Source organism: Athene noctua, chromosome 6 (assembly GCF_965140245.1).
Source record: "Athene noctua chromosome 6, bAthNoc1.hap1.1, whole genome shotgun sequence".
In the NCBI taxonomy this organism is placed as follows: Eukaryota; Metazoa; Chordata; class Aves; order Strigiformes; family Strigidae; genus Athene; species Athene noctua.
In genome coordinates, this window is record NC_134042.1 from 45,138,552 (window position 1) to 45,144,551 (window position 6,000).

Consider the following 6,000-nt stretch of genomic DNA (forward strand, 5'->3'; position numbering starts at 1 on the left):
TCACACAGAGAAAGAGATAGTAAAATCTGTAGTCAGGCTAAGCAGATGAAATAAGCACAAGTTAAAGATGGCTCTTAGCAATGTCGGGTGGGGTGGTTGTAGCTTCAAAAGTAACAGAGAAGAAGAAATGGATGAGGAAACAAGGTGGTGTGGGTTTGCTGGCCAAGTTCACAGGAGCAGGCGTCCAAGAGGGGTCGGGATTCAGGTTAGAACAGGATGAGCCAGGTTTAAACTATGAGGTAGGAGATGAAGCTATGTATGCTAGATGTAACTTGATTAACTCATTGAAAAGATTAGCACCAGATTTACTTTTCCCTATACAAGCCATCATTAGACGTTGTCTCAATAGGCTGTTTATTCTTTGCTGGTAGTGCTGAAAGAAAGATAACCTTTGTGTCCCGAAAACAGCATTACAAGCAAGTGCATTAAGTTCCTTTAATCCAGCCCCGCAGCTGCTGCGTATTTGTCTTGGAATGGGACTTTCTGTCATTTGCTAAATTTCTACAGAATGCGAAGAATTGGTTTGCAAAGGGACAGACAAAGTAGGTTTAACCTTGAGAGAGCATGGCTGATCTGTAAATTAAAACCAAAGGAAGCGAGTAAAGCTCATAGAAACACTGACAGAAATACTGCCAGCTGCAAGTCCAGAAAGCACAATGCAGCAATCGGGAAATGTATTCTCGGGTGGTAATTAGATAAATGTTGACTCTCCCTACTAACAGTTGGACACCACTCTTGGCTGAAGGTTTCAGGCACACAAAGCCACTTCTCGTGCTTTAGAAGCCTGTCTGCTCATTTCGCCTCCTGAGCTTAAGACAACACAAACTGGCACTGGCTGCATGATCATTGGAGTGAGAAGAATGAAGTCAGAGAAGAGATTCTGTCAAGCCTGCTGTGCAAGTAAATCATATCACACTTGGTTCTTAGGGGAATGACCCATCTCACAGAAGACATAATTACTTCTTGCTGCTTGTAGGGGTACCTGTATTTTGGGCAGAACAGCCCAAAGAACAGACCTGAAAAATCTAGCCCAGGAGACGTGAATTGCTGTGAAATAGCACTGCACTGACTGCAGCGATATCATAGCTGCTCCAGGACAGATGCTGCCTTACTAGCGTTGCTGTTGTAAGGAAACACCATTCATCTCCTCTTTTTCCATCCAGACCTGGAAAATTAAGTCCAAGAGCGAGCCTTAACAGGAAGAAAAAATGCTGAACAAGACCTGTAGCTATGAGGGATTCAATCCAGGAGAGATGTACAGAAGGCACTACAGCCACTAGAAGAGACAGAGCTTCTAAAATTTGTTATGAGCATCTCTAACATACAAGTACTGCACCCAAAACAAATTCCAATAAAGATAAATCCATGGAAAAACTGAAAGTTCAGTTCAAACTCTTGATCATAACCTGATTTTATACAATACGGGCAGTCCGTATTATAGTTTGGATACATTTACTAAAATTTATAGTTTACGTGTTTATTATGTTTGGTACTTCAGAACAGAATTTCTCAACCTTTAAATTCTGTGAGGAATGTTTTGAAAGAAAAATTTAAAGGAAAATAGGAAGTTAAGAATGTCCATGGTTAAGAAAAGGACGGCTTTCAACAAAATACACCCTGACCCAATGCTACAAGGTTAGCCTCAATTTAAAATAAAAAAAGTGATGCAGCAGACCAGTTTTCCTATATCTCTCCTGTTCTTGGGGAATTCCCTGAAGATTTAGGACTTGTCATATATACAGTGATATATAAGTGTCGTATATACAGTGTCAGGAAAAAAGAAAACTATCTGGATTGGATAAGGAGGAAAGTAAAGGCAGAACCCCAAGCCTGGGCTGTGGAACTCCTTAGTCATGGTCCTTAGGAAAGTGAGGCAACCCCTTTCTTAAGGCTACAGTATCTTTGCTCTGGAACGGTGTATTTATCAAGCATAGTTCCTAATAATAAGGAGTAAAACACCACTAATTAGGGGAAAAGTGGATTGCTCTCCTTGGTTTGCCAATGTCACATTATAGGAACAGTGTTTGGAAAAAAATATATGGTGAAAAAGTGTCAATTTAAGACAAAAAAAAAAAAGGGGGGCAAAACCAGGCTCTGAAATGACAGCTACCACCTAAACTTGCAACTGATCATGGCTGACTACCACATCTTGAAATAAAATAAAAATGGGTCTTATTAATGCAAAATTCATCCCCAACATGGAGATGTGCAAACTCCCCAAGATAACACGGGCTTTTGTTTGGCATGAAGTCCTTGAGTAACTCCCAGGTTCCTGTCAAGTTTTGAGTCCCTTTGACATCTACAAGGCAAGGCAATATGTGGTTGAGTGCGAAAATAAATGGCACCCTCTATATGACAGCTTCCAAGATAAGCATTGCTCTCTGTTTAACACTTCTCCCTGTCTCAGGAGAAAATCAACCAAGAAAACTGCCTGAGCAGCACCTGCAGAACTGGGAAGAAGGGAAGGTACCCGAACAGGCAAAGCAACCATTGATATAAACAACCATTGATGTGTCCTTACAATGCAGGGGGAAAAGCATTAACTGATCATATTTGCTAACAGCCAAGGGGGTTGACAGAAATAACAATTAAGGTAAATAGACTGATAGACTTATATGCAATACACTTTTTTTAGACAACCTGGACAGAAATGCTATAAAAGTAGCAGAACAGTAGACATTTACTCTGTGATGATAGCACTAAGTTACGCTTTATATTTTTAGGGATCTGGAATGCGAGCTTTAAACACTGCAGCACTTTATTCTTGCACTTTGTTTTTGCCTTTACCATACCTGTGCTAAATAACTGGCTGTGGATATTGCACACTACTGATAATGTGCTTCTCAGTTTTCACAGCCGCTTGTGACAATGTGTATACCTTTACACCGTCCTCAACTGTGGCCATATTTTCTTGCCTGTGAGACTGTTCATTTATGGTGATGATGCTGATCTCATTCAACCCAGTGTAATGCAAGAATTCAAATCTAATGGAATTGGCTAAACATTGATGTGGGTGAGAACTGAGCTCTCTAATTGTATACTAGGTGACTGCCTGGAGATCTGCTCTGAGTTCACAGAATCAATTGATTGGAAAAGACCTTGAAGATCATCCAGTCCAACCATTAACCTAGCACTGACAGTTCCCAACTACACCAGATCCCTCAGTGCTATGTTGACTCTACTTTTAAACCCCTCCAGGGATGGGGACTCCACCACTGCCCTGGGCAGCCCATTCCAACACCCAACAACCTCTTCTGCAAAGAAATGCTTCCTGATATCCAGTCTAAATCTTCCCTGGGGCAACTTGAGGCCATTCCCTCTTGTCCTATCACTTATTACTTGATTAAAGAGACTCATCCCTCCTCTCTGCACCCTCCTGTCAGGGAGCTGTAGAGGGCGATGAGGTCTCCCCTCAGCCTCCTCTTCTCCAGACTGAACCCCCCCAGTTCCCCCAGCCGCTCCCCAGCAGACCTGTGCTCCAGACCCTGCACCAGCTCCGTTGCCCTTCTCTGGACACGCTCGAGTCATTCAATGGCCTTTTTGGGGTGAGGGGCCCAAAACTGAACACAGTCATCGAGGTGCGGCCTCAGCAGTGCCGAGTACAGGGGGCAGATCCCTTCCCTGTCCCTGCTGGCCACGCTATTGCTGACACAAGCCAGGATGCCATTGGCCTTCTTGGCCACCTGGGCACACTGCTGGCTCCTGTTCAGCCGGCTGTCAATCACCCCCCCAGGTTCCTCTCTGACTGGCAGATCTCCAGCCACTCCTCCCCAAGCCTGTAGCGCTGCTGGGGGTTGTTGTGGCCCAAGGGCAGCCCCCGGCATTTGCCCTTATTGAAACTCCCCCAGTTGGCCTCAGCCCATGGCTCCAGCCTGTCCAGGTCTCTCTGCAGAGCCTCCCTACCCTCGAGCAGATCAACGCTCCCACCCAACTTGGTGTCATCTGCAAACTTACTGAGGGTAATTTTTAATTATTTTTTTTTTGCGGATTTCAAGGATTTATTTACACGTCAAGGAAAAACTTTCACCCAGACTTCTGTGAGGAGGAAAAAGCAAAGAAATCTGAAGGACCAGGCGATTTGCCTCCTGAACAGAAACACACTCGGCCACCCCCAAGGGCAGCCAAATGCCTTCTCTCCTTCTCCACAAGAAGAAGCTAAAGGCATGATTTTTTTTTTTTTTTTTTTAATTTATCTGTGCCACAGAAAACACAATCTGAAAATAAAATTCATTGCAATGAGAAAAGATTCTCCAATAAATATAGATGCTATGTAAACTATACATAGCTAGCATTAAGCAATTTAACTCCTATCACTTCTGCATTCCATAGATTTCCTCTAATGGTCTTTTGAAATAACATTTTCCGCGTTTATGACGGACTAGTGGGCAATGACATAGCTCCATTAATCCTCTCCTCTGGGCTCAGAAGTAAAAGATGAAGTTTCTTAATCAAAACTAGAGAAGTTCAAAGATACATTGATTTAATTCATTAATTTCCCTATTGTTCATGTCCAGAACACTGGAAAAAGGACACCTCATTCTGACATGCATCACCACCAGTGCTAATGTTCCTTTTCCAACATTGCCTTGGTGATGAGTGAAGTTTACAAATTAGGCAAAGCTGGAAATGAAATCTCCTGAAACAAAGCTACTGTCTCTTCCTGTGAATCTTGTTAGAATAAACTCATAGAACTATTGAACTAATCAAAATCCAGCCAGGAAAACAAGTATGATGAGAGTCCCAAACCCCAGAGAGGCACATGGCCAAACCAAACTTCAGCACAGCATAGACCCAGACAGTAACAGGCAAGAAGTTTCAACAGCAGACAGAACCAAATCTTCCAGTCTGAACTCTTTTCACCCTCTGGGGAAATGTGGATCTCAGTCAACACTTTTGAGTCCTCAGACTACTTCCAGTTTAAATTCATCACCCTGTTCCCACTGATTTTAACAAGCTCCTCACGGGTGCAGAGTCATCCCATGTCACAGGACCAGCAGAGCTCACAGAGACACAAGGTCATAAAGAAAAATAGGTTCCAGAAGCCTCTGAGAAACAAACTCCACAACCACACAGAGACGCTTAGGTCACCATAGGGTTCCCAGTTTGCTGCTGTCTATCCTGGGTCACCAACTTGTCAGCAACTGAAGAACTATGAGGGGAGGAAGGCAGGAAGAGCAAGAGATGACGAAGCTCCTCCTTTCACCTAAGCATCACTGCCACAGCCACATCACTCTAAAACTGTCTCTTTGCAACCTTCCCCGTGTCCTTTCTGCAGGGATCTCCATTTTAACTCTGCTGTAACACAGCCAGAAAGAGACAAGCATGTTCTTTGTGAAAGGAGAACGTGGAGGCCATGCTGGAAGAGCATATAGCATCTCCTTTTTTACAGCTATCACAAAAGAATCCCGAATATCATCTCTTAATCACAATCCATCTCAAAACCACTCTGACAAACCAAGCAAACAGCAGGCACCCTATTGCACAGCAAATTTTTTGTGCTGTCACACATGCCATGACTTGTGAAATGCCAACTCCAGCCCTGACCATGAAAGGATGTTGGTACATACGGGGCTTTCTGAAACACAACTCTGTCCCAGAGGGGAACTGCTCTGTGCCATTAGGAACACATCACTCATTATAATTTATAACTTATTTACAAATTCTGATATCGCAGTAGTAACAGATCACAATTTTCTTCTTGAGCTGAAAGTTCAGGTTGGAGCCTATAATCTTCTGCATATGGATTATTTGATACAGATTAACTGAAAGAGTACCACAAATGCAATTTCATGGTGCTATTGCTACACACTTGTGCTTTTCTTCAAGCATGCTCTATATTCAGCACTTTGTAAGCTATGTCTACTTTAATTAGATTAGACAGATAAATCCTGATAAAAACAAAATGCTTTTGTCACTTAAAGACACTTTTGAACCAGAGATTTATTTATAAAGATATGACAGTCTAACAAGATAAGTTTCATAGTTCACAGGGTTTCATAC